The following is a 24776-nucleotide window of genomic DNA, read 5'->3' as shown; positions in this document are numbered from 1 at the left end:
CACTGACCTTTTATCAATTCATCAGATGTCTAAGCACAGCATGGGCCCTTGGGGGTAGAGAGCTTTTCACTAATGATTAAATGATCTGGATCTTGTGAACTATTTCCGCCTATTGCTAGGTGAATGCTACAAGTTGTCAAATTCGTATGTCTTTAATCTTTGGTTTCATTCATTTCAGGGTGGTAGTTCTTACAAAGTATCATTTGATAGGAGTATTGTTTCATGCAAAACTAAATTTCGGTCTTCTTTTTCTGCAAAAAAAATCTATTGCTTGATTAAGTGAATCTGATTTAGCGAAAAGTCAAAAAATTTGCTAAATTATTTCTTTAAAGAGGATATTCTTATCACAATCGATGCTCAAACTATTGACAATACTCAGCTCTTACGTAATGATATAATCAGTTGAAATAGGCCACAAAAAATAGAATAGCTTAAGTTGTTCACAAAAACTCAAAAGTGAGAAAAATACACTTTCACAATAGTTTATATTTATCGAAATTTTATTGAAAACTTATCGAAGAGGAAAAAACAGGCACATAAAAATTTCCAGGTTGTTTATATTTATCGAAATTTTATTGAAAACTTATCGAAGAGGAAAAAACAGGCACATAAAAATTTTCAGGTTGTGAATTTTTGGATAATTAAGCGTTTTATTTTACCCCTATGACAAGTATTATGGGAAATTGTTACCTCGTGGTATAAATTTTGCGATTAAAAATTTGCAAATTAGGTGTCTCATATGAAAAGCAATTCAGAAAAAAATTGCTTCAAGTTGCAACATCTGTTTGCTTTTTCTGCGTTATCTTTTTTAACGACCGAACGTGTATTGTGAACAAAATTATGATTTACGCCAAAACGAAAACAGCTTTTTTGCTTAGTTCAAGTCCGTTTGCATATTAGTTAAACTGCCTCTAAGTTATTCACAATTAATTGCAAAGGGATTTTTCGTCTCTGCACTTGAAATTAACCTTTTAGAAATTTTGAGTTTGCAGTGAATGTTGCATTAACCTAGATTTTTTCTAGGTTTCATATCATATATGAAATTGAAAAATTTTTCGGACTAGGAAAATTCGGATTTTTTTCTCAATAAAAATATTTCCATAAACTGAAAAAATTTTTTAAACTTTATTATTCAAAAACAAACAAATAGTAAAATTTCGGAATTTTTGAAACTGATAAAAAGGGATTGGCATAATTGGCAATTATGTGTTCCGATTTGAAAAAATATTTAGAATATTTTCAATACTCAAAACTTGCAAAAAAAGTGTGAGCGACGAGTTTTTAGGGCAAAGACAGTAAAACTGTAATAGAAAAATTTCATAGCAGTTGAGTATTTCTCAATTTTTCACGAAGTAAATTTGTCGAACACCAGAGGGCAGCAAAAGTGTCGTATTATTGCAACTAAGAGACAAACGATTTTTGATCACAAAATTTTAGAAGTCTTCACAATTTTCCCACAATTTTTTTCAGTTTCTGATTGAAATTTTTAAAATGAAATTCAAAATGTTTCTTATAAAAACCAATAATGAATAACAAAATTCTGAAAAAAAAGAAGTTAACGCCATTTAATGAATGTTTTGTATTCCTCCTGTTTTTATAAAAAGCCAACCTTTGCCATAGTCATACTCTTCTGTGCTTTCTCACTGTTAGCGTTGTAACCGGATACACTTTTTCCATTAACTGTTTCTTATTTTTCGTTAAAGTTTTAGTTTAACTCCACTTCGCATTTGTTTTAATTCCCATTCTAGAAGAAAACAACAAATTAGTTGTGCTCGGGTTGGTTTTTCGACTTTTTAGCTTTTATATTTGACGGATTTTTTGATATCAATCAAAAGATATTGTTGTCTAGAGCTCAAATTAAAAAATTATCGTTCGTTGATTTTTTTCAAGGTTATGGGGGTTTAAAGATTGTCAATGTGGACAATATGGAACAATAAACGCGCTATATATTTTGTGCTATTAACGTGTAAGCAGAGACTTAATCCCTTTTTGAAATCGTTTCAAATTGGAATCTGACATGCTTTTTGGTTTCCTTAGAAGTTTTTGTTTTTGTAAATGATGTATTTTGTAATTTACAAAGCGAATAGGTGGATGGTATTCAAAAATATCTAAAAAGTTTTTGAATCCTTTCATTCAATTTTGAACAACTTTTCATTAATTTTTGAAATTATCCTATAAAAATTAAAACGCAGTCGGAATACTCAAGGCTTGGTCCTGATACAAAAAGTCTTTTGTTTCAGTTTTAAAGTTTTTTTTAAAAGGTTTTAAAAAATATGCGGAAACAGCGTTAAAATTTTTTGTTCATTTTAATTTTTTGGTTCTTCATTCAAGTTTGGAGAGAAAATGATTCATTGATATGGAATGCTTGTTTAATAATTGCCCAAGTTTTACTCTGCTGTCAAAACAATTGCTACCACTTAACGATTTTGTAAATTAAAAAAACATTAATTCTCAATCTTTGTGTAGTTTAAACGGTGTTCAGCAAAAAAAATCAAGAAAGGAATTATAGAGTAATAATTGAATCTCCAACGATTGCTCGTCATATCGCGGCATTATCATTTTTTTGGGACAATTAGAGTCTTTACTGTAAGTTTTGAGAGCTAGGAAAATCAAATTAAATGATAATTTACAAAAAAAATGGCGATTAATTTGAAATTTTATGGAACATAAAACCACTCAAGAAAACCTTGAGGTCCATCCTTCCACTTATACTATCATAGATCCGCCCCACGCAAAATTTAGCAAGATGAAGAGTCAGAAATACGGTGGAAAAAAAATACGGAGAGTCGGTTGATGTGCAGAAAGCCCAAAATGTTCCAATCGCAACAGTTACGCCGAGAAATTCAAAAACTAAAGCAAAACCTAAAAAAAAAATTTTTTTTTTTCATAAAAGGCAATTGAACTAGGTAAATATTAGCCAAAAGATAAGAAATTATAGATAAATCATAGCTGAAAGAGATTTAAAATGATATACCACATCTGATCCTTAACGGCATAGTCAAAACTGGAATACATAACACATAGTTTTTTTCACTTAATCTGACCACAGTGATTGAAGCAAACAAAGCGAAGCAATAGAAGAAAAACTTATTAAAAACATAAGAGCGCTTGTATGACTTTAATTATGCTAGTATAACAAAAAAATTTTAGTCGTGATTCAGGTTTCAACGTAAATCACGCAGAATTGGTTTCTCTGTTGAGAGGAAACTTGTTTCAATTTTTTGCTGATCAGACTAAACAACCGCTAGACTCAATCAGGAAAAACGTATAAATTAAATTTAATTTTGGACTAGTTAGCTATGACGTTTAATGTTTTTATAAAATCATAGTAATTTATTTTCAAAGCTGAAGAGTACCCTACCCGCACTGGAGTCTAGTGCCTGGTTAAAAATGGGTTATAATTTTTGTTGTCTAATCAGAAAAATCCATTTTAATCGGTTATAATAGATAATATTGGAGTATGATATTTTTCACTTTTCTGAATGTTTCAAATAGTGCACTGTTTTCGCAAAATGAGTGTTGCTTTTGGCTCAACAAACGTTTTTTGAAAGCTCAAAAATGAGATTTAAGTTGGCTGAGAAAATCGTTAACCGTTTTTGTTTTCAACTTTTTTCCTCAAAATAATTTCTTTTACGAGCTTTTAGTTTCTCAAGTTTTAGTGAAATTTCATTTTGTTGCATTATTGAATTTACTTCCATCCTTGTCCCCCATCCTATGTTTGACTTCCTTTTAGACCACGCCCCGCAAGCGATTGGTAACTGAACGTAACGCACAAATATTTTTATCCCTCCCTCCCCCACCCACATTTAACTCCCCCCGTTGTAACCACCTCACCCTACGGGAGTGGGGGTGGGTGATTAGTGAAAAAATTTTGGGGTTGGTAAATTTGTGGAGTGTATAAATTTGAAAGGGGTTGAGTAAGGAGTGTAAAAGGAGGAGGAAGGGTGTGTGTAGAAGGGGGGAGGCTGTGGGCGGAATTGAAAAAATGTGTGTGGGGATGGGGTCGAAAGGTATGGGGTGTGAAAATAGGGGCGGATATTGAACGATGGGAGTTGTACACAGGGATGAACATGTTCGTTCGGGTTCTAGTTTTGCTGAACGCTGCAAAAATAAGAGTTGATTTTGCTTGGATTTTATGAACAAAACTAATTGATTATATTGAAAGTAAAAATGGTTTACAATAGATTATAACGGGTTCTAATGGAGTTTTGAAAGTTGAAAATAGTCGATCATAATTGCCAAAAAATCGATTTTTATGGCTAGACGGCTATGAAAATTGATAAGATGGGTTAAGTTTTTGCCGATATAATTCATTAAAATCGATTGTTTTCAAGAAAACTGTAGTGCAGGTTAAAAACTGGCCAAAAAATTCGTCGACAAAAATGTTAATTTTTCTGTTTTTTTTTGAATGATGATGCGTTCGAAACAATTAGTAGCATTTTCTGCTAGCTACTGATATCCTTGATCACAATATGAATGAAAGTTGCTGTGAAAATTTTCTAACGGTGACTTTTGTCTTCGATAAAATAATTATTTATAAGCATTTTTAAACTTTGCCGTTTTTGATGCATATTTGGGTTAAAGTTATGCATATCAATTAATTTTGCCATACAACTGAAATAACTTAAAACATTTGTGACGCTTTAGTCTCAAAAATTACTAGATTTTATTTTATGTTATTATAGTCGAAAAGCAAAACTTTTTTTTTCTAAACTTCTTTTCAGCAGTTCAAATCACACCCTAAAAACTTAGAAATAATATATCTTTCAACACAATCTGAATTTTTGTGTTACTATATTTTCCAGTTTGAGTGAAAAAGAAGCTAATGTTTTTCTATTAGCGTAGATTTGACCTTATTGTTCCGACCAGGTCATGAAGTGACTGTAAAGAGCTATACCCAACCTATTTTAGGTATCAAGAGGAAATATCCTAGGGGTCAATGACGATATCAGAATCAAGTGCTAGAAACTCTGCTGGTTATTCGAACCCTTTTTGAATAAACACGCGAAAATTTTGAAAAAAAAATAAAAAAATTAATCCAAAACTTTTTTTTGCAACCTTCTGTTATATTTTATCTCCGATTATTTTTTGTAAAGTTCTGGGGGTTTGAAACTTCTTATAATGAGTCTTCTTATAATCGTGATGGAGCTTTTAATCAACATACGAGCCAATAAGCCTTAAGGTTTGGAATAATTTGAGTTACCTTGGAAAACTGGACATTTTTTTAGGTTCTAGCGCAATTTTAACTAGTTTGCACGAATTTTGAATGCATTCCACAAAAATTTATCGGATTTCAGTCATTTTTTCAGACAGTATCGTCTAAATATAAAAGTCGAAACATGGATTTGAACAGAATTATACGTTGCTTACAAAATCACAAGTCGCCTTTAAATAAAAAAATTAAGCCGAATAATTTTTAAAGGTATCGAGGTAATAGAATTTGGACAAAAAAAAACTGTTTTTTTTTTTAATAATAATGATGAGATTACGAAACCATTTCAAACTGAAAATCGAGATAGTTTAATAAAATTAGACTCAAGTCGAGCTTGAAGGTAATTGAATTTAACGATACAGGGGAAGTTGCTTTTAAAGCTTGTAGAACAAGTGTTCTTTAAGATAACAAATCGGATAAAAACGGAACGATTGAAGTTAAATGAATTTTCAGGACAGTAAAAAGGGAAAAGGAAACGAAATGGCTCCAATTTCAAATAGTATCCACCCGACCTTTTTTGTTCATAGGTTTACAAAATTAGCAGGAAATGGATTGATGCGATAATTCAATACGGTAGAAAGATTGATTTACTGATTATGAGATTATTCACTTTTATCCCGGCCGGCCGGCTATATATTAGGACGCAATGTATGGCCCGGGTTAAGAAATATATCGGAGGGGTACTGTAAAAGACGATCTACCCTAGTTTCTAGTCACCTTCGCCCCGGGTTAGATTAAATATATAGAATAAAAAGTGATACAAAATCAAATTCTCTAATATAATTTTTTTGTAGCAATATGCTCAAAAATGTATGTATGCGCATTGGGTTCAACCGTAGAGAAAGGAAATTTGCCATAGGTTATAGGTACACAAAGATGGACTAGATGAACTGCATTTTAACACTGCACCATAATATTGTTATTTGCAGATGCTTGTTTCCAATATGTTTTTTTTTTCTACTCAAAAAGGGAAGAATACAGAATATTAGTAGTAATGCCAAGTGAAAACGAAAGTCAAATGAAAAGGAAATGATTTTTTTTCTAAAATAAAACATATTTTTAAATACAACTCACGCCTCGTTTCACTATTTTTTAGTTGCGCTTTTCGCATAGTTTTAACAAAACTGAAAAAAAGTAAGAATAAAATATACGAGCATTAAATGAGAAGTCTAATCAATCATATTCTTTGTTTCTATTTTAAGGGAAATCAAGGCCAGCTCTAGCTGTGAATAAAACACCAGGGGAGCCGTCAAGGTGTTTTTATGCGTAAGTTTAAATAAAAATTCAAATATCCTTCGACCCTTCGTTCAATATGTAAATTGACTGCCACTATTTGCGCTTTTAAAGACACTGTCTTTTCATAAGCTTTCACTATAGGTTGTTTTTTAGATACTTGTATGTGGTCAAAATAGCAAAAAAGACGAGAAGCTGTTCAAAATATATAGGAAATGGATTTCAGGAAAAATGCTTCTCCAATTATTAAGATTATGCGGGTATTTTAAAATCATGTAACAGCTTTAAAAGAATGATTTTTTTTTTCAAATTAAGGGTTTTATCTCAAAGCTATGAGTCTTGTTAACAAAACGGAAGCGCATCAAGTAAAAAGAGATCCCAAATTTATGCAAACGTCAGTCTACGCAAAATTTGATTAACATAATTTTAAAAAATCAGAAGGTCAATTGTAATATATTTTTAACGAGTATCCCAGTCTGCACGCATACTAAGAACAGATGCAAATTTAAAACTTTTAATTCCAATTTTAGAAACGAAAACGTGACATAAAGCGCGGTTTATTTCCACGCGCGGAAATAAAATATAATTGAAACGAGTGGAATACTGCGCCTGGTTTGCGGCCTAAAAGCAGACAAAATTTCATGGAACTGATTGAATGAAAACAATAATATGAAAAAAATTATAAATCAAGCGGTTTTATGCAGCTGATTTCGTAGGGGCAATCAACAGTGGCAAAAGACCACAGCGCCAAAGCTGAGAAAGTGTTCAATAAAGCCTACAAGTGATGACATTGGCATGGCTGATCAACATTTTCTTTTCGGCCTTGTTTGACATTTTTTTTGTAAAAACAACAAATGCAAAAATAACAGCCGCAGTTGCGCTAACATTGTGCGAGCTTGCGGACAATGGATATGACTCGCGCTCTCGCTCTCTACAAAAAGTAGAGCGGTTATTGCCACAAAAGGCGCCCCATTGAACAGAGTATATCGGCACTATTGAACAACATTCTATTTTCGGCAATATTGTATCGCCTCGAAAGTTCCACAGAAAGTTCTGACCACACTATGATTAAAAAATCAGTTTCTTTTTTTCATTAATAGGGTAGTTTTTTGTATATAGTATTATACATAAAAGCCTAGAGCGTAGATGTGCTGATTGCTCATAGAAAATTTTTTCTTTAAAAAACATTGGAAAAAAACTCAAAAAAGTTTCCACATTTAAAAAAAAATATTCCTAAGAAGGCACTAAAATTTCAAAAACTACATTACAAGGCCAAACTATGCACTGTGAGCATTATATGTGGATTCCGCAACAGGCCAAAATCTGATTTGTCGCGAAACCCACATCATTGCTACTTTTCTTTGATCTTCTTTGTTGTTATGGATTCCACAGAAGAATATTTAAAACACTGTTCCGCTAAAAATTGCTCCAAAAACAGACAAATTTGCGGAATGCGCAACGGTATATGCGGAATCCAAAACAGTTGGACATCCAAGGAGTCCACAAGCAAACAAAAAGACATGTGTATAGTTAAATTGAGCTGTTGCGGAATTTGCAACTGTAGGTGGAATCCGCAAAGTGTAGGTGGAACCCAGAAATTTGTTTTTGGATTCCACTTACATTTATGTATATATGTAGTAGCGTTTAAAGTTATATCTTGTAATTACTTGATTTGAATAGGAATTATTGGATCAGTGTTTGGGGTTAATGGAAACCCAATTACCGACCAGTATTTGGGATCGATGAAATCCCAAATACTGAACTAAATCGACAATTTGCTATGCGTTGGGTTTCCAATCACTCATCCTAATGACACCAAATAATGTTTTATTCCATATTGATTCCAAATTATTCCAGTTTTTGGGATTCCATCAATCTCAAATACTGACCAGTATTTGGTATCGATGGAATCCCAAATACTGACCTAATTTGGCGATATGCTGTGTGTTGTCTCTCCATACAATCTGAACCCAATGACTAAAATTACTGAATTTATTCGGCGTTATGCTTCCAAAATCAGTATTTGCGATTGACGAAATCGCAAATACTGACCTAATTTGGCGAAATGCTTTGTGTTGTTTTTCCATACACTCCCAACTCAATGACTCCAAATATTGAAACTATTCGGTGCTGTGTTTCCAAAATACTAAAAGATGACATCCTCCGATTCAAGTAAGCAATTTTATAAGACATGTTTGTGGATTCCGCTGACATTTGTTAAGTCCTTGCTTTTAAATTCCGCATTGCTAGTGATAAGAATTACAACTCTAGCTTTTAATTGTTCATATGCAAGTTCAGTATTGAACAAATTTCGGAATCCACTTACAGTTTGCGCAATCCGCTTACATTTTCAGATTCCGCTTTTCTGTTGCGGAATCAGCTTACAGTTGCGGAATCCAAAACAACTAGTATTTTGCGAACGTGCCGAATAAAGATATACGTTACCCTCATATGTACGCAGAATCCACGGAAGTTTTGTAGGTGGAATCCACTTAAGTTTTGGAACACGTTTAAATATTAGTTTGTGGAATCCACGAACGTCGAGACACAAAATTGTGCGCCTATCCAATGTACAGTTTGGCCTCGTAATGCTTATTTAAACTCAGTAAAACAAATTTCTGCGGCTTAAGCAAAAAATTTTTCTCCCATATTTTATCAGACTGCTCTCTCGCTTTTAACTGCCTAATTTGCGTGCAAAATCTCCATTAAAAAGTGCTCGAGATACTCCCATTTTTTTATATGATTTTTAAATGCTGATTACTGATTTTCTCGCTTTTTTTCTCATATTTTCGAGTACTTGATTGCAATTTATGTGTAAAAAAAGACAATTATCCATTCAGTTTCAAACCTCTACAATTATATGAATTCGAATTTTGAGAATTGATAAGGCTTTTTTGATGCGAATTTGTCTAAGGTCTACAAAATTCAGAATTACTTGAACCTCGCATTTGGACGAGCCCAATAGAAACTTCTAAACTGGATGGTACTTTTATTTAGGCGTGAATTTGGACCAGAAAATTTTGGAACAGAAAATTTTGGACCAATAATTAGATTAGAAATCAAACACTCTACAAAAACTCAAGCTTTATTTCATTTTTCATGAAAATTTTTGGCAGCAATCTCTGAATAGGTTTTTTTCGTCAAATAGGAAAAGTTGTTGAGCAATTTTTTTCCGTTTTTTTTAAAATTTCTAATTAGTTGAATTTTTTTTTTTAATTTGGCTTCTAGTCATTGGTTTGCTGTTGACATACTTCAGAATTTTGTGTTGAAAGATACATACTTTTTTTCTTTCCTCACGACTTTTCAATGCTGAATTTTGATTTTTTCGATTATCTCTTTTCACCAATTGAGTACTGATTGCTTTAAAATTGCAAAATGAGAAAGATCGATAATAAGCCAAACTCCTTCAATTAAATAAAGTTAAATTTTAGGAATTAATGTGTGTTGTCTCTCCATACAATCTGAACCCAATGACTAAAATTACTGAATTTATTCGGCGTTATGCTTCCAAAATCAGTATTTGCGATTGACGAAATCGCAAATACTGACCTTATTTGGCGAAATGCTTTGTGTTGTTTTTCCATACACTCCCAACTCAATGACTCCAAATATTGAAACTATTCGGTGCTGTGTTTCCAAAATACTAAAAGATGACATCCTCCGATTCAAGTAAGCAATGTTATAAGACATGTTTGTGGATTCCGCTGACATTTGTTAAGTCCTTGCTTTTAAATTCCGCATTGCTAGTGATAAGAATTACAACTCTAGCTTTTAATTGTTCATATGCAAGTTCAGTATTGAACAAATTTCGGAATCCACTTACAGTTTGCGCAATCCGCTTACATTTTCAGATTCCGCTTTTCTGTTGCGGAATCAGCTTACAGTTGCGGAATCCAAAACAACTAGTATTTTGCGAACGTGCCGAATAAAGATATACGTTACCCTCATATGTACGCAGAATCCACGGAAGTTTTGTAGGTGGAATCCACTTAAGTTTTGGAACACGTTTAAATATTAGTTTGTGGAATCCACGAACGTCGAGACACAAAATTGTGCGCCTATCCAATGTACAGTTTGGCCTCGTAATGCTTATTTAAACTCAGTAAAACAAATTTCTGCGGCTTAAGCAAAAAATTTTTCTCCCATATTTTATCAGACTGCTATCTCGCTTTTAACTGCCTAATTTGCGTGCAAAATCTCCATTAAAAAGTGCTCGAGATACTCCCATTTTTTTATATGATTTTTAAATGCTGATTACTGATTTTCTCGCTTTTTTTCTCATATTTTCGAGTACTTGATTGCAATTTATGTGTAAAAAAAGACAATTATCCATTCAGTTTCAAACCTCTACAATTATATGAATTCGAATTTTGAGAATTGATAAGGCTTTTTTGATGCGAATTTGTCTAAGGTCTACAAAATTCAGAATTACTTGAACCTCGCATTTGGACGAGCCCAATAGAAACTTCTAAACTGGATGGTACTTTTATTTAGGCGTGAATTTGGACCAGAAAATTTTGGAACAGAAAATTTTGGACCAATAATTAGATTAGAAATCAAACACTCTACAAAAACTCAAGCTTTATTTCATTTTTCATGAAAATTTTTGGCAGCAATCTCTGAATAGGTTTTTTTCGTCAAATAGGAAAAGTTGTTGAGCAATTTTTTTCCGTTTTTTTTAAAATTTCTAATTAGTTGAATTTTTTTTTTAATTTGGCTTCTAGTCATTGGTTTGCTGTTGACATACTTCAGAATTTTGTGTTGAAAGATACATACTTTTTTTCTTTCCTCACGACTTTTCAATGCTGAATTTTGATTTTTTCGATTATCTCTTTTCACCAATTGAGTACTGATTGCTTTAAAATTGCAAAATGAGAAAGATCGATAATAAGCCAAACTCCTTCAATTAAATAAAGTTAAATTTTAGGAATTAATGAAGCTTTTAAGCAAGCTTCATTATGGTAAAAAAATTGAATTAACTAAGTTTTATTTTCATTCGAGTCTAATAGAGGCTTCTAAAGTAGATCGATGTCTTAAATAACTGCTAGCGATTTGAATTTTGCGAAATTTTTGAAGCTGAAAGCGTTAGTTTGCATTATGTTGCACGACTTTTGCTTCAAAACAGATTAATTGAACTAATGGTTAACCCGATCGTGTCAAATTATCAGAACTGAAGGTCAACTCTCCAGGTGAATTTTTCTGCTGAAATGAAAATAGCATAGCGTAATTTTGAAAGTTTTTGAACAGAAGTCAGATAAGAAATCAAACAATTAAAATTTTGCCCTGAATCTGTCAACAAGGCCTAAGTAGTTTTCGTCAAAAAGGAAAAAGTTGTTAAGCACTGGTGCTCAAAAACATTCCTGTAAGCTGATGAACATGAATCAACCTGCTTTTGACTTGATTGTTCCGCAAAAAAAATTTTCTGCTTCTTTAGCAATTTTTTGATTTTTTTTTAAAGTTCGTCCATTTTAAAATTAAGATCATTTATCCACGAGGGATAGTACCAACATACGAGCTGTACAGCTCATCACGGCTAACCGCTGTTATGCCCCTGCTAAATAACTACATGCTTTTTTTGGTTATTTTTCTGATTACAATAGTCACAAGGAAAAAAAAACTGATTATTTTTCTGAAATACTGATTTTAACAATAGTCATATGAAAAAATGACGTTCAAATCTCATCATTCTAACGCTCTGTAGTCGCATTTAATTAGCATCTACTCTGATAATGTAGGCAAGTGATAGCCAGCCCTTGTTTAAAAATATCAAAATTGAAATAAATCTTTAAAAATGTTTCTTCAACTATATTTATATTGATGACGTCTCTCATAAAATAGCTTTTACAAAGTACATTTTTTGTGGAGCACTATCACGTAAAGTTTTCGATAATTATGCGCAACGCAGCAAAATTTGGAAAAAACTCAAGACCAAATTTTGAATTACTGAAAAAAAATGTGGCGATCAGCCACTTACCCGACTTTAAAGCGCTTCAGCCCATTACTGATTGTTTGCTGCACTTTTACAAAAATTATACGTAATTGCACACTTAAAACGAGAGTTATACGCATTGTACCGTCACCTTTTTATTTGGTTTGATTTGAAATGACATAATTAATTTGGTATCCTGCTTAAACATGCGCGAATGGCATCGAGACTCCCTTTTAAGGAAACAGTTTCGGTCGCGATCTAGGTTTCTCCATGAAATTACACAAAGTTGGTCTCAAATTCGAAAAAAATTGTCCGATGTTTTAGTTATTAGGACTGATTAACCGCGTGGATCTGTTTTAGCACTTGAGGTAAATAAACTACAAGGTATATTTTATTCGGATAAAATTTTGTTTACGAAGTTGAATTTTTATTATTTTGGCGCGAAAGTTAACTGGCCAAAAATTTTAAAAGAATGTTTTTCTGATTTTTTTTTGCGTTTTCAATGATTCGGAATATTTTGTACATGTGGCTATTTGTCATCGGTTAATCATGCTAATCATCTACAATTTGGAAATTGTTGGTTCAAAAAAAGATATATTTTTTACTCATGACTTTTCAAAGCTAAAGCTTGATTTTTTCGAATATCGTATTTCAACAAATGAATACTGGATTGCGAGAAATTTGCAAAAAGAAAAAATGAAACGATAATGGGCAAAATTCTTACTATTGAAAGATTGAATTTTTGAGAGTCGATGAAGCTTTATGCAAACTTAACTACAGTAAAAAACTTTAAAGTTACATAAACTTTTTTTATTGAGCCTAATATAGGCTTCTAAATTGCATAGAGCTTTTAAATAATCTAACAAATAATTCAACATAACTATCAATAAAAATAATTCGGACAAAACTTAGGCAAAACTGAAAACCAAATTTTGAATTTCTATAGTGATCAGCCATATCCCCGACCTTTATACGCTTGAAAGGAGCACTGATTATGGCGCAACATTTTTACAAAAATTAGACACAATTGTACATTTCGAAAACTATACAGTTATTGGAGCTAACAGTGATAGCCAACACTCATTGGATTGGTCTGATTTAAAATGTCTTTAATAAATATTTTTCCTATCTTTTGAAATGTTCGCATTTCACCTATTCAGTTTTACTACAATCACCAAAGCTAATCATCATCAATTTTTATTTTTAGTCCTTAATTTTTTTTAACCAGTTTTCAAATTTAGGCCTGAAAGAGTTTTTCAAGTGAGTCCTCAAGCTGAGTATGATTTTTTAAAACTTGATACCTAAGACTTAATTCCATAGCATGGATGGAACATTCTGGGCAAAAAATAACTGAAAAACAAAACATTTTTGTGTGTAAGTCACAAAACCAGCAGCGGATTTAGGGGAGGAAAGCAGACGCCCTCTCCTCAAGGATTCGACCCCCTGCCGACCCAAAGGGTCCCCCCTTTGTACTATTTTGAGATATCTTTTTTTGGCTGACCATCTATACTAATCTATACTAATTTTGAGGGGGGAGCGCGCTCAGAAAAAACGCAATTTTTTGGTCGAAATTTTCCAAAAAAGCCTAAAAACGCCGTTTTTGGCTTTTTTTCTCAAAAATTTGGTTGCGGCGCAGAAAAATAGGTCAAAGTAGGGTCTTTATAGTGATTTGGGTGAGCTCAGAAAATCAATTTGTTGACATAAAAAAAGTCGACAAAATTTTCAAAATTTTTTTTGAAAAACTGCACCCCCTCGATAAATTCCTAGATCCGCGCCTGCTCAAAATTTAAATGATTTTCTATTTTTTCAGAGATTTCTGCTGTGTTTTTTTGAAGATGTTTTAAATGCAAAAGATTGAATTATTTTCAAAAAAAACTGTATACGAGCAATTTAATCCCAAAGCAATAGTTCTTGTGATGAGACGTTAGTTTCGCAGCAGGGGCCTGCGATCATTTTAGATGCTGCTTCAAGTAGACGAGAATTCAAAACACTATTTAATTTGTGAAAAAGTTTGTTGCTTGATGTGGAGATTGAGTTGTCGGACCAAAATAAACGTTTCCATTTAAGACTGCAATTGAAAATAAAATAAGAAATGGACAGTAATCTACCTATTCATTTGATGACTTTTTCCAATTTGATTGATTCCGTGTCTTGCGTATATATATTTTTTTGATATTTGCATGCATTACACAATTAATTAAGCAATCAGGGTTTTCAATTTCATCCTTTTTTTAAGTTATAGCTTTGAAGTCGACTCACGAGGGACAAATTATTTCTGAGATTTAGTTTAAGTAAATAAACCATCCCGCTGTTTCCGAATTCTTGTCAAATCTCTATTCTCAAAAGAGCAGCTGCATCACTTAGATAATATTCGATATTGAGTTTCATTAATTGATTCGACTTTCGGGGAAAATGCGAAATAATTATGCTGTATGTTTTTCATTCAGTCACTTAACGACTTTTTAACTAAACTTTTTTAACAAGTTTTTTCTATATCGTTCGCCTTGCTTTCATTATGTTAGGTGTATTTAAAGCAAATCAGAAAATGGTGAATATATATGCGGACACAAAAGTAACGCTCTTTTTGAAGTAAATGCTTAAAATCGGCTAAAATAACGTGGGAGTAAAATGATTTTGGTGTAAAAAATTTCTAGGATAAATTATTTGGAGTAGAAAGAGTTAACGCTAAAAAAAATGGCGTAAAATATACGGAAACAATTAAATCAGTTAATTTGCGTTTTTAGTCTGCGCGTTTTTATTCTGCTAAATTAAATTACGCGTTTTTATTCTGCTAAATTAAATTATTTTTCGGCAACCGACATTTCCGCTCCCAAAGACTCCTATTTTCACCTCTGTAGGGTCGGATCTTTTGTTTTTGCAAGAATGGTAGGGTTACTTAAATGATCTGGGTTTTCAACATTCTCTTTTTTTTTCGAGACAATCGTTTGAATTTTCCAAGCTCTCAATCAAAAATTCATCTTTCAGCGGGCCAAAAATTCTCGACTTATTGAAAGATCTTGACCAAAAAAAAAATGTTTGCACAGTTTTGTTTTTCGGCGCTCGGCTCATCTTAAAATCCCCATCCCCTTCTTTATAACATTTGGTACTCATAGTTTCTGTTGTGATTGGGTTTTAAGACATTTTAGCACGATGATTTATAGGCGAAAAATGCAACCTGGCATAAATCGCAAGAAGCATAAACATTATAAAACAACAAAATTATAAAAATTATAAAGAAACATAAAGGAGAGTTATAATTAATTTTCAAATTAAAAACATTATTTTAAAATAAAACTGAATTGATGTATGTTACATCCCTACCTTTCGGGATGTAACATACCAATTCAGTTTTATTTTAAAATGTTTCATTTGAAAATTAATTATAAATCTAAATCTCCATTATGTTTCTTTGAAGACTATATTCAAACTAAACTGATGAAAGTAGTTCAGTTCTCGCATAATAAGGTTTTTGCGATTGCTCTCTTGTTTTTTTAGTTTATAAAAATCAAAGGTAATTGGAATGAAATCGATATATCAAAGCAATTATCAAGTAACCCAAGTGAACAAGTTCAACTTCAAATACTTTTCACAAAAAAAAGAATACTCTTTCACGCTTTCAGTACAGATTCTAAATTGAATGGTATTATGTTACTAATGAAATTAGAACGGGCCTGTCGGGGAAATAGTTTTTCCATATGTCAGACGGAGAATTTTGAAGGTTGTAATCTGCTCAGAAAATGCCCAAAATGCCACAAAGCGGATATACTCAATTACAATACACGTCACTAAGCCGCACAATACTCAATACCTCTGGCATCGTATCAAGAACAAAGCTCCACAATCTTAACGCAAAAAAACTGTTCATTTTTTAACTCCATAGAGTCGCTTGAAATCATGTCAGGAAAATGATCAAACGCACAATGTACCCCCTAAGTGACCTACCGTAGAATATCCTCCTAGCCACTGTATTAATTTCAAAAAAGGCTCCAAATAAAATATAAATTTAAAAACAGCGCGCAGAACAACTTGTTTGAGAAAAGTGTTTTTGAATGGAACATCGATAGCTATTTTTATATTTTATTTTACCCAAAATACTAATTATAACTATTTTTTGATAATTTTTTTTGTAAATAAGATCAATTTATTTTACTTTCAAAGTTACTTTTTAAAGAAATATATATGTAGTTTGTTCGTGTTGCGTAGAGTTGTGATATGCGTTGCGATATCAGTTGAAAACAAGTTGTAATTCAATACTTTATTTTACTATTGAATTTAGGTTTTCTTATTCTTTTGTTTTGTTGTTGTACTGAGAGTTAGATCAATGTTACGAACTCTGATCTCTCGCTTAATCTCAGTGTCATCACTCACGTATGACCTTGAGCATACCATACAGTAATGATTAAGCACCGAAGGTTAGCTGTACATACGTATATAAATACTGCTACTGCAGTAGCGGTATGACACACCCCCCTCGGTGAAAGAAATAAATCATACAACATAAGTAGGATAATTTATTTAAAAAGAGTTCAATATACTCAGTTCAAAGAAAGTCTCTTGGTTAATTGACGATTTTAGATTATGGACTTTTCAGTTTTCTTCCAGCTCTATTTCCCAACTCGGGTTCCAATCGACTCCCTCGTCTAGTGTAGCGTATCCGAATTTTCGCATGAACAGATGTCTTTCGAGTCGTCGCACTTTTGTTTCCATTGGTTTATCGTTACGATCTTTGAAATCTCTCAGTTGATTTCTGTATTCTTTAAGTGCCTCCTTTAAAAGACCTCCCCCTGTGAGATTTTCTGATATTTCTTTAATTGAGTGCTTTATCGGATCTCCGAATCGTTTAGGTTCTTTGTTTTTCGTTTGTCTGGAGCTTCGTCTAATCCCTGACTCTTCCGTACTTGATTCGTCCGAAAATCCTTGTGGTGGTTCGAAATTTGTGTCCATTTCCAAACTTTGTTGTGGATTTCCTCGAATTTCGTCTGCAACTCGCTGTACTCCTCTTTTTAACAATTGGTCCGCGTACTTCTCCCATTCGGACGGTGCTAAATTACGATTGTGAAATGTGCCGACTATGTCTTCTAAAGGAGTGTGAGAGTCAATGCATTTCAATTTCGGCCGCTGTTTAGCCTTTGGCGTAGAACTGGACTGAATTTTGGTGTCTACTCTTTCCGGCTTAGATGTCGATTGCTCCTGTTCCGGGTTGGCTGCAGTCGCAGTTTGGCTTGTCCCCTGTTGCTGCTTGTTTCGGCCTTTCTTTTCCTTTCCGCTCTTCTCCGGCTTGTTTGTGTTATTTTCCTCTATAGTTGACTTTGGGCCCGCCAAATTGGGTTTTGCTCTTTTGACTGCCAGATTCGGACCTCCCCCGGCTTCTGTGTCCTTAGAAGTAACTATTGTTTGGCTTTTCTGAAAACGCTTTGTGGGATTCATTGCATCTGCGATTTCCATTTCTCCTTGAAGTTCGTCTTCTGATCCCAGCTCCTCGAGTAATTCTGGAGAACTGATTCTCTTAAACTTTTTTGTAGGTTCCAACGATGGACTTTTACTCGTGCTTCGCTGATTTTCTTGTGTCAGTACCGTTTTCGATTGTGCTATATCCGATTTCCTATAAATCGAACCGGCCGATGTCTTAATTGTTGAGTCCGTTTCTGAAGCGATTTTCCCTTTTAGTGGTCTGGTTAAGGCTTGTCCGCTTTTCCTTAGTGGGTCCTTTCGGAGTATTGTCTTGGGTTGTGATTTACATTGATTTTCTACTTTGTCCTCCACAAATCTTTTCTCCCAAGAATAGATCATTTCCTTTCGAAGGTCGGGATTGAGTAGCCCTGTCTCGTCCACTAATTTCCTGATATAGTTTTTAGCCGCGTCCCTTCTTTCGTTGTTCCAACGGGCGTTCGCCTCCAACAATTCCTTTAGAGCTTTGGCCCTTTCTTTGTCTCTGTCCGATATTAACTGCTGCTTGTGCAGTGGGCTTGTATCCCTGCTAAGTTGTCCCTTGCGCACTATTTTCAGATTCTCGCTCGACTGGTCAATTCTCCGTTTCAGTTGGGAGGCCGTCAGTGCTGAGCGTTCCAAGTGTTGTTTGTCTAAATAATCAGAATTATTTAAAAACCTATCCCTCACAATTTTAAATTCTGTTTTTGGTAGTCTGCCGAAATGTGCTTGAAACGGGGACACTTGAATTGTTTTCTGCTTGTTCCACAGTAAATCTCTCATTATAGTGCTGAGACATAATTTGATTGATTTATTATTTTCTTCGAGCATTATCACTCCCAGTCTTCTTTTTATAGTTTGGATTGTACGTTCGACCAAACCACAACCTCTGTGGTCCCCCACCGGACAAAATTTTTGCTCGATTTTGAGTTCCGAACAGATTTTTTTTAGCGTTTTCCCCTTAAAGCCTGAAAATTGGTCCGAACGAATTGATTCAGGGACTCCATGTGTGTCGATATATGATCTCAAGAATTTTACTGTGCACTTTCCACTTGTGGATTTCGTAACCTTCACTGATGGAAATTTTGAGAATCTATCTATAGCTACTAAAAGGTAGATTTTTTCCTATTTGATTTTCTATAGGCCCCGCGTAGTCTAATTGTACCTCCTGTCCCGGCTGCGTGAGCAGTGGCAGTGGTTTTGACGAATTTTTCGAAATAAGGTATTTTACATTCTTACCATATCTGGTACAGCTACGGCACTCCTCTGCCAAATTCACGATGTCCTTATTCATATGAGGCCACCACAGATATTGCGCTGCTCCCAACATAGCCTCCTGGCCTGGATGCCCACGATGTATTCGTTTCAGGACAGCTTGTCTTAGTTGTACTGGAACTGCTAGCCGGTTATTCACCAAGATGCAGTCGTCCTGAACTGCCATCTGTGACCACAACGGATTTGTATAAGGTCCCATCAATTCAAATGCTTGTTTGTCCCCTCTTTCGATCACTCGTCTGAGGCGGTCCATCCACGTGTCTTCTGTGGTCAATTCTGCTAGTAAACTTTTATCGAACAGTTTTCGTTTTTCCCAGTCCCTTTGGCGGTTCTATTGAGCACACTTCGTCTTCACTCTCCGCCTCTTCTGTGGTTGTCAGGTCCATCTCTATTACTTGCACCTCACTGAGTTTCCGTTCCGCCGATGCGATCGGTTTAGTCACTGCTGAACTTGATTTGAGTTCCGAGCTGTCCCTGACTTCTTGGGTGTGTGCCACCAGTTCTCTATTTTCCTGAACATTGTCTTCTCCGCCTATTAGCTGCCAGAATAAGAGTAGTCTTTGATCCGCTTCACTTTGTTGATCCGGTTCCAGCTGCCATTTCACCCGTGATGCATGTCGTGTTTCACTGTCGGAGCTATCTCTGTTTTTCCGGCCCCCTCGAATTATTTTTCTTGTACGCTGAACTGTCTCTGTGATCTCCTCCTCTTCCGAAAGTTCATTTGTGTTGGATAGTGAGCGGTTCCACTTTGGGTCCATTAGACTCTCCTCGCGCTCCTCATTCCGCCATTCTTGTGGTGAGCTCGACCACCAGTCGTATGATCTGTTTCCGTTTCCTGACATCTCGATCCTTGAGTCTGTTTTTTTTTTAAATTTCCGGTACTGGTTGTTTTATGATTTTGAATTTATTTAAGACTGACTGTTTGTTGAGTTGATTTGACGAAAAAGTGATTTGCTTATGTTGAAATGTTGTGTTTTGCTGTTTTTGCAGTCGTGAAAACTGTTTTCTCTCGTTCCGGTCGAGCTTTGTTCGGTTTTGACCGTTTTGGTTGCTATAGCAACCATTACTTGATGACTGTTTCTTAGCATTCCTTCTAGAACATTCTAGAACGTTTTCGTTCCGGTTGAGTGACCCAATTTCTTTAAGCATACTGTTCCAGCAGTCGAACGCTTCATGAAAGGAGTTTATTGTCGCTACTACAAACTTTTCGTCTAATTCTGATTCGGGCCAGGGATCATTGAAGGGATCACGCGATAAATAGTCAACTATGCCCATGTCCCTCCCCGGAATGTGAACTATTTTGAACTGATATGGCAGTAACCGGTCAACCCACCGGGTTAAACGTGATTGGTAGGTCTTGTTTGATTTGTTGACATCCAATGCTGTTGTAAGCGCTTTATGGTCAGTTGCAATGATAAATGTTGTCCCCAGGAGGTAGTGTTTATATCTATCTACTGCCCAAACAACTGCCAATAACTCCAATTCATTTGTTGAATATTTTTTTTCTTGGGCATTTAGGTATCGGGATGCGAATGAAATTGGGACCCACAGGCCTTCATCATTTTGTTGTTCTAAAGTAGCCCCTAACCCATCATGGCTAGCATCGCATTTAACTCGTGTTTCTCGAATAGCATCGTAATAATGTACTTTTGTTATACCTGCCACAGCTTCTTTTATAGCATTAAACACTACGGTGTGTTCCTCCCCCCACTCAAATTTTTTCACCGGGAGTTTCATGTTTTTTAACTTTTTCTTTTGATTCTCTCCTTTTAGAAGTGGTCTTAATTTTTCAGTCAGACTTGCTGCGTTAGGTATAAATTTAGCTAAGTGATTTATGCTTCCCAGGAATGACCTTACCTGTTTAATTGATTTCGGCGGGTTTAAATTTACTACTGCTTCCGTTTTAGTGATTTTTGGTTTAACTCCTCTGAGAGATGATGACCCAACCAATTCACTTCTTGTTTGAAAAATTCGCATTTTGATAGTTTCAACGCCAAATTTTCCGCATCCAATTTTTTTAATACTGCTTCTACCGAATTTGCATGTTCAATTTCACTTCCCTTTGACAGAAAACAGAACGTGTTTTTAGCGTGGTTGATGGTTCTGTCCATAGCCTTTTGAAATTCAGCTGGCATATCTGCTAAACCATAGAACCCTGTCAAGAATCTGTAGGTTCCAGTTGCTTTTCCTCCAACAATGTTGAAGTTGCATTGTCTAGCTGTATCTGCAGCCAATTTTAATTGACTCTACGCATATTTCTAATCTAACACCAAAAAATATAGCGTACCCTTTTTGTTTTCAGTTACAATCTGGCTTACCCCATCAATGAGTTCATCTACATTTGGCATTTGGTATTTGTTTTTGAACAATTGTCTATTGATTGGTTTTGCATCCATTGCCAATTTTTTTGAGTCGTCCTTCTTTGCTGTTATCACAATCGGAGCGATAAAGCAATCACTTGTACATTTATCAAGTTTTGTTATATGACCTTCTGTCAACAACTTCTCGATTTCTTTTTCGACTTTATCTTGTGAATTGGGATTCTTCTCCCCTTTTCTTAGATCGGACATAATGGATATTTAAATTTTGAACTGACAATGTGATTTTTCGAAGTGCCTTGCCTTTCAAATAGGTTTTTAAATTGAGAGAAAAATTTTTCTTTCCAACCTTCTGACTGCTCGCACATAAGCACGTCAAACCTGGTGAGTTCCTTGGGCGCTGGTTTTTGTGTAGTCACTATTCCCACTTGTCCTTGCAAATCTAGTCCCATGATACATCTAGTTTTTCGTTCTGATACCAGAAAGGTGGCACCCTTTACTTCCCAGCCCGCTGACCTCAGATTGTTTTTTAGGGCTCCCAGTATACTGATCGGTTGTTTGTTGTAGTCCACGAATTTGGTTTGTAAATTCAGTTTATCGGACGGTATGAATCTTACTTTGTTTGATTTTTCCATAATTTCCTTTGTTGTCGCCCAGTTGAGAAATGAAACTGGACTTCCAGTGTCCACTGTTAATTGAATTATCTGGTTATCTATTCGTACCATGGCCTTTAGTGATTTTACACGATTCAATGTTGGATCGCGGATCGAATCTATTTTCTGAACTCGCGCCATTTTTCCGTTTGGTTTGTCCCTCATTTCGTTGATTCGGTCTTTCACATATTTTGAAACTCTCTCGTTTTCCGGTTGATAGGTTTGTATCGACATAACTTCAAATTCGCTACATGACCCAACACCTTCACTTATCTGATCGCATTCCTCTACCGATCTTTCCGAGTCTTCTGCAACTTCACTTACTTGTTAGGATCTGCACATTTTAGCGAAATGATTGGGTTTGCCACAGTGTTTACAGGTTTTCCCCATCGCTGGACAATTTTTCAGGTGTCCCTGTTCAAACGTCCTTCCACATCTATTACATGGTTTTGTTTTCGTGTTTTGATTCTTGTTATTGTTTTGTCTTTTATTCGATTCCCTTCTATTTGGAGTTTTGTTTGTCCCCGCCAAATTTCTAACTGCCATTACAGGTTCTTGTTTTATTCTCACACCCGAGTGGTTGTTACTTGATCCCCCTGTGGCCGCAGCATTAGTCTTTTGAAACGCCATTGTGGTTAACTTGCTATGTTCGAATTTTATAGCCCTTTTCAGAACCTCCTCCAGGTCTAGAGTCTCGAATGTCAACGTGTCCTGCAAGATCATGTTTTTCATTTTTGAGATGAACAGGTCTCGGACTATTTCATTTTCCAATGCTCCCAGTTCTGATCGGGCTGCTTGTGCAGTTAGCGCTGCGTGAAATGATTCCAGCGATTCTCCCGATTCTTGAATTCTCGTAAATAACTTGTATCTTTCGTATGTTACACATTTTACCTTTTGAAACGAGACATCTGCCAAATCTGTTATTTCCTTGAACGTCATTTTCGATATTTCAGCATGCGGGTTCTTTTGTAGGAATCTTTTCTTTCCCTCTGTACCCAAAGACAAAAATAATCTGGACACCAATTTCTTTTGTACTTCGTTGTAGAAGACATTGTGTCCGACTCGTGGTCCTCTTGTCCTTCTCTCTTCGTTCTCCAATACTACTCTATCCATTGCTAGCTTATCTCTAAGAATCCTAGCGTTCCTCGCATCTTCATTCTCCCCGTCTCTGGGTGTTTCAGGGCGTGGTGGTGGTTCCTCTAATATGTCTTTTGGTTCTTCCAAAATAATCTCTGGGTTCACATTTTCTTTAACCGTAACCGCCATGAGAAATTGTTCGAATCAGATTTTGAATTGCCACGGAGGGTCTAGATTCTCTGACGCCCAAAATACCGGAATTCCCATGTCCGTTCTGTTGTCTTGAGCTGCGAATCCTGCTGGCTGCGCCATGTGATATGCGTTGCGATATCAGTTGAAATCAAGTTGTAATTCCATACTTTATTTTACTATTGAATTTAGGTTTTCTTATTCTTTTGTTTTGTTGTTGTACTGAGAGTTAGATCAATGTTACGAACTCTGATCTCTCGCTTAATCTCAGTGTCATCACTCACGTATGACCATGAGCATACCATACAGTAATGATTAAGCACCGAAGGTTAGCTGTACATACGTATATAAATACTACTACTGCAGTAGCGGTATGACAGTGACTTACCGTAGAATATCCTCCTAGCCACTGTATTAATTTAAATACAAAATAAAATATAAATTTAAAAAAAAGCGCAGAACAACTTGTTTGAGAAAAGTGTTTTTGAATGGAACATCGATAGCTATTTTTATATTTTATTTTACTCAAAATACTAATTATAACTATTTTTCGATAATTTTTTTGTAAATAAGATCAATTTATTTTACTTTCAAAGTTACTTTTTAAAGAAATATATATGTAGTTTGTTCGCCCTAAAATTAATCGTCCCCAGCTCATTAGGGGGGTCTTTACGGTTGATCACAGAAAATTCATTAGTGAAAAATGTGTTTTCAAAGTTAATGATAAATTTTGTTACTTTGGCCTGACTTTGGATGAGAATTTGAGTTCGCAAAGCATGTATTTGCTGGAATTTGGAGCCATGTTTGCTGCATGTTTTTGTGCGTAAAATACAAGCATTTTTTTATTCTGTCAGTTTGTGACATTGTATCTCAGATTTTTGAAAAATTTGGCGTGTGGGGGGATAAATGAAAAAAACATTAATTTTTTCAAATTTTTTTTTAAATAGTAAAAACTAGAAGTATAAACTATTTTATTTTTTTTTTTAATTTTTCGTTTTATTTATTCAATTCCAAATTTTTCAACTGACGTAAAGTGCATTCGAAACCATCAGGGGGTCGCCATAATGCACTAGCAGTACTTTTTAGATTGAGAAAATTTTTTCAAATAAAAATGTGTTTCAATTGCGAAAAACATATTCTGCATTTTGTTCTTCAGTAAGACCAGTAAGCATAGAGATCTATGAAAAAGCTAGATATACTTCGGTATAAAGAAAAATAAGTCAATTTGAACATGCTATTGTGCACGGCAGAATAATTGATTCTCGTCCTGTTTTATATCTACAAAAACATGATTTTAAAGATATGTTTTGCCGTGCGCGAGAGTCTTTTTTTTTGCCGTGCGCAGTCTCATGTTCAATAGATACGTTATGGAGTCTCAAATAAATTCAATATAACGCTCTTTGAACCGGATTATTTCGCCCTTAGCCAATAATGGCATTCCAAAACGTTTTTCAAAGAATAAA

The 24776-nt window shown here is 34.7% G+C and overlaps 2 protein-coding genes across 16 annotated transcripts in view; both read right to left on the bottom strand.

The window, feature by feature from the left end:
• LOC134840114 (prefoldin subunit 2-like) overlaps positions 1-24776 on the bottom strand; it is a 463905-nt gene that overhangs the window by 101797 nt on the left and 337332 nt on the right. The gene's annotated exons all lie outside the window — the stretch shown is intronic.
• The window catches only part of LOC134840526 (dual specificity calcium/calmodulin-dependent 3',5'-cyclic nucleotide phosphodiesterase 1C-like), a 188055-nt gene that overhangs the window by 29679 nt on the left and 133600 nt on the right, over positions 1-24776 (bottom strand). For 2 of the 15 annotated variants that reach the window (XM_063856387.1, XM_063856391.1), the window contains exon 1: positions 5495-6235. The exons of 10 other annotated variants lie outside the window; for them this stretch is intronic. The gene's annotated coding sequence lies outside the window, so the exon portion shown is untranslated. Of the gene's footprint in view, positions 1-7; positions 181-5494; positions 6236-24776 lie in introns of those variants that run through there. 3 more of the 15 variants (XM_063856390.1, XM_063856392.1, XM_063856384.1) reach the window with 2 other exon arrangements.

Source organism: Symsagittifera roscoffensis, chromosome 2 (assembly GCF_963678635.1).
Source record: "Symsagittifera roscoffensis chromosome 2, txSymRosc1.1, whole genome shotgun sequence".
NCBI lineage: Eukaryota > Metazoa > Xenacoelomorpha > Acoela > Convolutidae > Symsagittifera > Symsagittifera roscoffensis.
Note: the sequence above shows the minus strand (reverse complement) of the source record. Positions and strands in the feature narration are given on the sequence as shown.